This window comes from Mesocricetus auratus, unplaced genomic scaffold (genome assembly GCF_017639785.1).
Source record: "Mesocricetus auratus isolate SY011 unplaced genomic scaffold, BCM_Maur_2.0 Super-Scaffold_100040, whole genome shotgun sequence".
Classification (NCBI taxonomy): Eukaryota; Metazoa; Chordata; class Mammalia; order Rodentia; family Cricetidae; genus Mesocricetus; species Mesocricetus auratus.
In genome coordinates this window covers 5137108-5145068 of record NW_024429217.1, presented here as the reverse complement: position 1 = coordinate 5145068, position 7961 = coordinate 5137108, and the positions used below count along the sequence as shown (strand labels likewise).

The following is a 7961-nucleotide window of genomic DNA, read 5'->3' as shown; positions in this document are numbered from 1 at the left end:
TGTTTGTTACACCTACTGCCCTGGCCCATTTCCTGTCTTCCCTGGTCTTCCCATCACGGCATGTTGCCTGCTTTTCATTTGCTTGCCTGCAGGCCGCTTGCTTGCTAAGGCTCGCACTGCTCTGGCGATGAGATCGGGGATCACGGGAACTGCGCACAGAGAGGCTTTTCGTGAGCATAGCCTTTGCGGCTGCCCTCCCTCTGTACGCCTTTCACGTGTACTTTCCGCATGACTTATTTTTCCGGTTGGGAAAACGGTAAAAGGCGGGGGACCGCTCCTCTGAGAACTAGATTGCCAACGCCTGAGACACCGCCAAATACACATCTGACAGCCGGTTGGCAGGAGGCCCCACATCACGCCGCACAAGGCGCCCAGTTCTACTCCTAGGTGAATGGTTTTTGGTTTTGCTTCATACTTTTTTCTCTGACGTTATCACTAGTACAGATGTTAGTATATTTGAAGTCTAGAGAGAGGTCTGAAATATACATGCTTGTATTCTGTCTTGTACAAATGTGATTGGCAAAACAGTCATGTCATTCCTGAAATTAAAAAAAAAAAAACAGGTGATATGCAATGCGGGTGAATTTTCTGTCCTGCCAGCCATCTTCCAAAATAACCATATGCAGACTTCTTATTAACGGTGAAAATGTGGTCAATAGCTTAGGCTTGTTTCTAACTAGCTCTTATGACTTAAACAACATTTCTTCTGGTTTATGTTCTGCCTCTGGCTTTACTCTCTACTGCCCACTCCAATTGCTTTCCTGCTTCCGCCAAGCCTGGCTGACAACTCAGCTTTCTTCCCACGGCCTCTCTGCCTCAAAAATCCTGACCAGCTATTGGCTGCTCGGCTCCTTATTAAACCAGTCAGAGTGTAACGGAATGCTCTTACCTGTATGAACAACTTGAGACTTCTTTGAGAAGTCTTTCCAGGTACCGACCACCATGCCTCACTCCTCAGGGGCGCCTAGGTCTGCTTCTGTTGGTGCATTTTTCAAATCCACTGTGGTGCAATGGTTTTACGCATCTGTCCACCGTAATTTACACTAAGTTTCTTGATTCATTTGATTCTGTATTCCTAGTACTTAGTATAGCACTTGACATGTAATACACACCTAAAATATTGCTTAGACAGTCAATCAATATATTAATTGTGAATGAAAGGCACATAGAAAAACAAAATGTATAATGCAGACAATTCTGAATTCTCAGATCCTATAAATAATCAAGTGGCCAATTTTTAAGTCTTTCTAAAGATTAGTTAATTTATTGTGTGTTTCCTTGTGTTCCCGTAGGTACTTCTGGAGGTTTGCACCATGGCATGTGTGCAGAGATCAGAGAACAACTTTTAGGAGTCAATCCTTTCCTTTCACCATGTGGATCCCAGGGGTGAAACTCAGCACCTTCACCCCGTACGCCACCCCACTGACCTTCCAATAACTGAATTTTTGAAAGCTTTATTTCCACTGGAAAAGGTCAAGCATATATTTGTGTGTCTTCTGACGATTCAAACTAAAATCGTAGACCAGCTACTTTTCTTCCAATAAAAGAGACAATCAGGGTTTACTCTGCTGCTTGAATGTACAAATATATTTCATTGCTGAAAAGGAATAGATAAAATAAGCTAAGTGGAAGGAGGGGAGGGGGTGAAAGGGAAGTCAGGGAGGGGGAGGGAGGGAAAGAGAAGACAGTGAGTGGAGGGAAAGGGAAGTCAGGAAGGAAGGGGAAGAGAAGACAGTGAGGGGGAGGGAAAGGGAAGTCAGGAAGGAAGGGGAAGAGAAGACAGTGAGTGGAGGGAAAGGGAAGTCAGGAAGGAAGGGGAAGAGAAGACAGCGAGGGGGAGGGAAAGGGAAGTCAGGAAGGAAGGGGAAGAGAAGACAGTGAGTGGAGGGAAAGGGAAGTCAGGAAGGAAGGGGAAGAGAAGACAGTGAGGGGAGGGAAAGGGAAGTCAGGAAGGAAGGGGAAGAGAAGACAGTGAGTGGAGGGAAAGGGAAGTCAGGAAGGAAGGGGAAGAGAAGACAGTGAGGGGGAGGGAAAGGGAAGTCAGGAAGGAAGGGGAAGAGAAGACAGTGAGGGGAGGGAAAGGGAAGTCAGGAAGGAAGGGGAAGAGAAGACAGTGAGGGGAGGCAAAGGGAAGTCAGGAAGGAAGGGGAAGAGAAGACAGTGAGGGGAGGGAAAGGAAGTCAGGAAGGAAGGGAGAGAAGACAGTGAGGGAGGGAAAGGGAAGTCAGGAAGGAAGGGAAGAGAAGAAAGGAGGAGGGAAAGGGAAGTCAGGAGGGAAGAGAAGAAAGGAGGGAGGGAAGGGAAGTCAGGGAGGGAGGGGAGAGAAGACAGTCAGGGAGGGAAAGGGAAGTCAGGAAGGAAGGGAAGAGAAGACAGTGAGGGGAGGGAAAGGGAAGTCAGGAAGCAAGGGGAAGAGAAGACAGCGAGGGGAGGGAAAGGAAGTCAGGAAGGAAGGGAAGAGAAGACAGTGAGGGGAGAGAAAGGGAAGTCAGGAAGGAGGGGAAGAGAAGACAGTGAGGGGAGGGAAAGGGAAGTCAGGAAGGAAAGGGAAGAGAAGACAGTGAGGGGGAGGGAAAGGGAAGTCAGGAAGGAAGGGGAAGAGAAGACAGTGAGGGAGGGAAAGGGAAGTCAGGAAGGAAGGGGAAGAGAAGAAAGTGAGGGGGAGGGGAAAGGGAAGTCAGGGAGGGGAAGAGAAGAAAGTGAGGGGGAGGGAAAGGGAAGTCAGGGAGGGAGGGGGAGAGAAGACAGTCAGGGGAGGGAAAGGGAAGTCAGGAAGGAAGGGGAAGAGAAGACAGTGAGGGGGAGGGAAAGGGAAGTCAGGAAGGAAGGGGAAGAGAAGACAGTGAGGGGAGGGAAAGGGAAGTCAGGAAGGAAGGGGAAGAGAAGACAGCGAGGGGGAGGGAAAGGGAAGTCAGGAAGGAAGGGGAAGAGAAGACAGTGAGGGGAGAGAAAGGGAAGTCAGGAAGGGAGGGGGAGGGGAAGAAGGAAGGAAGGAGGAAGAAGAGAATCGATCTTTGGAATGTTGAGGAACATGTGAACACCAGGAAAACGTGTGTTTCCAACACGGAAATGGGAATGGCGGCCCAGCAGAACAATCGTTTAGCGCACGGTTTAATACATGCTGGCATCTGATGGCCGCTAGTGTAATAAACCTGGCCTCTGAGTGAGCACAGGCCTGGAGCTAGGCTTTTCAACAGACTGAAGTTGCAGCTGTCCCTGTAGCGTCTTATCTGACAAACTGTCCCTTCCGCTTCCTGTTGGTCAGACTCCTTCCTGGCTAGCCTGTCTTGACAGTGTGGAATCCTTGCTCTGGTTGGCAGATAAGATCACTTAGCTTTACACTCACTTGTCAAGTATCCGAATCTGAAGTGCTTCAAAATACCCGGACTAAGAGCTCACGCTAGCTGACAAAAAATTTGAAAGAAATTTAGGGAATGGGGACTAACAAACTTAATTAAAGACAACAATTTAAATTCATTTCTAAAATGGGAAATGAAGAGCAGAAGAAAGAAAGGAAAGAATGATGGAAAGAAGGATACAGTCAAGAAGAGGTGTTCCTTACACAGTAGTTATATTAGAAATAGGAGGCAAACAGAAAGGGTTTAAAATAGATGGAACAGTAAAAGCTGCTAGCTAAATGAGTTTATACAATGATGTAGACATGGGGAGATCATAGGAGTCAAAAGGTTATCTAGAAAAAACTCTGTCTTGGAAAACCAACAAAAAATTATTTAGAGAAATAATAGTGGCAGACAACTTCTTAGCATGCAGGGAGCTTTGGGTATGATTCCCAACCAGAAAAGAAACAGTGAGACTCCTTCTGAAAGCCAGAGAGTAGGTATGTTTTATTGAAATGTAAGGGGCAATGTGTTAAAGGGAGCTTGAGTCTGATCATGGAAGGTCTTAACTCTCCAGGTGAGGTATTTGAAGTTTATTCTATGTAGATGGAAAGGCTTGGTTCTGCAAAACATACAGAATATTTATGATGGAAACTGTAGTTCCATATGTACATATAGAGGGAAATAAATAAGTTGCAGTCCCATTACAGGAGGAAATTGCCTAAGACTATGAATTGTACCTTTGTGTTTTTTTAAGACCTATTTTTATTTTTGTGAGGATAGGTGTTGCTTACATGTATGCATGTCTGGTGCACACAGGGTCAGAAAATGGTGTTGGATCCCTGGGAATGGAGTTACAGATGCTTGTGAGCTGCTGTGTGGGTGCTGGGAACTGAACTCGGGCCCTCTGGCAAGTCAGCCAGTGCTCTCAATAACTGAACCATCTCTCCAACCCTGCATTTGTATTTTTATGTCTGTGTGTTGTTTTCATGTAATGCTGGTCACGGGGACTTAGGAAATTTCAGCTATCTGTTCTCAAAATTCTGAATCCTACTACCCAGAGAAGCCTTAATAAACTGATACAACCCAATCCGAATTATACTAGAAATGATTACATAGAGACCTTTTGATGTGTATTTTTCAATTAAAACTGTGCTGTATATGTTGACTTTTACATCCCTTGGCTACAGAAACTCTGAAAAATTCTAACTGGAAGGTGCACTAGAATGAGCAGGAGATGAGGTTTTAGCTCAGTGACACTCATTACCTAGGTTGTTTAAGGCTTGGGATTTCAGCCCCAGCTTGGGGAAAAGAGTGTCTGCACTTGACAGTTTTGTTGGGTTTAGGTCTATAAAGGTCTCAAGAAGAGGGGCTGAGAAGTTGTCAAAGTACCTGCCTTGTTATGCAAACACGAGGACCTGAAGGGTTTATTTCCTCATGGTTTTAGTAGTCTTTGGGAATTTCATCCAGAGTATTTTAATCATGTTCACCTGCTAGCCAGTCAGTCCCATCAAGTCAGTGAGCAGAAGGTTCAGAGAGAGACTCTGTCTCAAAAGATGAAGTGGGGATCAACTGAGGAAGACACCTGGTGCCTGTTGGGCCATTAGGGTTCCTGTTTTGTTACATGATCTTCCCCCTCTCCTCTCGTCTCCTGCTATGATGCCATTTGCCATATTGAGCCCCCAAAGGAACCTATATCAGAGACACTGCAGCTTGAACCTCTAGAACAAATCCTTGCAAAATGGCTTCAGATGGCAGGAATCATTTCTTTTCAAAACAGAAACTTCTCTGGAAGGTGGCTGAGCAACTCAAACCACAAAGAAGCATTTCCACGGCAAGGGACAACAAGGGACAAGGGGCCTGTGCATCAAAGCTCAGTTGAAGACAAGTGTGAATTTCTACCAACACTACCTAGTCATCATGTCTTTAGATTCTAAGGGAGACTCACCTGAAAGACTTTGACCCACCAGTTGTTGGGTCCAGGTTGGCACTAGCCTTCTTTCCCAGATCACTGCTCATGGGACTTGAATTCTGTAAAAGAAGAAACCATTGACCATGTGTGCTTTCTGAGTATTCTGCCTCAGGTACACAGCTACACACAGAATGAAAGAAGTTTCTTCTTGAATCCTCTCCTCATGTACACGTGTGTAGTCGGATGCTGAGAGGAGAGCAGTCCTGCTCTCCTGGGGAATTCGTTGTAAGCAGTTCTGGTGTGAGATGGCCACGTAAGGTCGCTATGGCAAGCAGAGCTCCTGAGAGGATTCTCTTCTGGTTAAGTGATCTGTGTCTCCACCACTCAGTTGCCTGACTCCTAACCTATGATACCTCCTGTCCTCCCTGCCAATGGGAATCTTCAGTTTCCTAACAGAAAATCAGCTGGGTGACTTTCCCCATATAAGAGTTGATTTCAGAAATCATAGTGTGGGGAGCTTTCCTCGTTTTCTCCTGTTGATGTGATAAACATCATAATAAAAAAAAAGCAACTTAGAAAGAAAAGGCTAACATGGCCCAGGATCATAGTATGTCACTGAGGGAAGTCAGGGCAGGAACTCAAAGCAGGATCCTGGATACAGAACTGATGCTGAGGCATGGAGGAACTTCCTGGTTTGCCCTTAATGCCCTGCTCAACCATTTCTTACACAGCCTCTGAACAACCTGCCTAGGGTAGCAGTGACCACAGTGGACTGGGACTTCCGCATCAATAATTAACTGGGAAAATGCCCCCACAGAGTTTCTTATAGGCCAATCTGATGGAGGTGTTTTCTCAGTCGAGGTTCCCTTTTTTCTCAAATGACTCTATTTTGTGTCAAGTTGACAAACAAAAAACAGGCAGCAGCACAGGAGGTGGTTCTTTTTGATGACAGTGGAACACTACAGCCCAACACAGGAAGTGTTCTCATCAATGAAAATGGAAGACTACAGCTCAACACAGGAGGTGTTCTCATCAATGAAAATGGAAGACTATAGCCCAACACAGGAGGTGGTTCTCATCAATGAAAATGGAACACTATAGCCCAACACAGGAGGTGGTTCTCATCAATGAAAATGGAAGACTATAGCCCAACACAGGAGGTGGTTCTCATCAATGAAAATGGAACACTATAGCCCAACACAGGAGGTGGTTCTCATCAATGAAAATGGAACACTATAGCTCAACACAGGAGGTGGTTCTCATCAATGAAAATGGAACACTATAGCCCAACACAGGAGGTGGTTCTCATCAATGAAAATGGAACACTACAGTCCAAAATACGCGAGGTGTTTCTCATCGATGACAGTGGAACACTACAGCCCAGTAAACTGAATTTTGGACCACAAACTTCTAAGAGCATAGGAAAGTACTAATGGATCACGTAGTAACTAGATGACTCAGGGAAGCTGCTGGTCACAAGTTGATTTCTTGGAAAGGAGTAAGAGGAGTCTGGAAGCTGTCAGTTACTCTTTTGAAACAGTCCTCTTTGAGAAAGTGTCTCATGTACCCCAGGCTAGCCTTGACCTTCTGATCCTATTGCTTCCAACTGCCAGGGATGAGACTGCAGCCGTGTATAGACCCAGTACATGTAGGTCTGGGTTGGAAGTCCAGGGTTTTGAGCATACTAGATGAGTGCTATGCTAACTGAGCATTGGCCCCTGTCCTCTCCTCTGGGACATTTCTTGCAGGGTGTTGAAGCCTTCTGCACTGCTCTAATTGCAAATGGTGTCCTTAAATCTAACAGTAGAATCTAGAAGATGGGATTTAGAAAAACTTACAGCTGAACTGATTGGTGTACCATCGTTAGTATTATGTGGTGATCTTCAAGCTGAGAAAGTGCACCTTTCCCTCATTACCTCTCTGAAGATCTCTTTAGAAATAGGAATTTAATAATTATTTCATAGACATACCATTCCTATTGCGTGGGGGTTTCCAATATTCCTCAAACTGTAAAATGTGAAAATACAAACTCACAAGCATCACATGAATCAGTTGTATTTGCTGATGTCTATGATGCAAAGACAAGCCGTCTTTTAGTTTCTGAAATGTCTTAAGAGACGTAGATTGGGGACCAATTCTTTTCCTTTTGGTCTTGTGCTATGTGTGTGGGGGATAGTATTCACTTGGAATCATGGGAAAACATGAAGAGTATACAGAACATCTACCCAACTTGAAGAATGGAGCAAGGTATTTAGAGTGGATAGCAATCTCTGTCATCATACTTCATGATAAAAGTGTAAAGAGAAGCTAGAGAGATATAATCCTGAGTTCCATTTCAGTAATTTTTTTCAGGGTAATGAAAGATGAAAATATGTCCTTATTCTGTTGAAAAACGCATAATGATTCAGGTCATTCCCAAGAGTGGTAAACAGTCATTCAGTGTCCTTGGCACCAGCAATGGCTTTCATGTGGTTTCAGTCAACAGACTCTAAGAGGAGAAGAAGGACATTTTGTTACATTCTCAGCACAAATATTCCAGTTGTGCAAAACAGAATAATGTAATTAATGATTATAGCAGTACTTTAAAAAAAGTGGTGTATCCCATCTGACTGTGAAGTGAGAGAATGCTGCTTAAAAACCATTTTTTTCCATCCGTGGATCTATATGGAGGGTGAGGGAGTGACCATGAAAAAGACTGGGGGTCAAGCTTA

At 44.8% G+C, this 7961-nt stretch overlaps 1 long non-coding RNA gene across 1 annotated transcript; it reads left to right on the top strand.

Moving 5' to 3' along the window:
* LOC121135622 lies at positions 1-1563 on the top strand. Its single transcript, XR_005872722.1, has 2 exons — positions 1-387; positions 1293-1563. It is a non-coding gene; the product is annotated as an uncharacterized LOC121135622 (long non-coding RNA).
* Positions 1564-7961: the final 6398 nt, after the last annotated feature.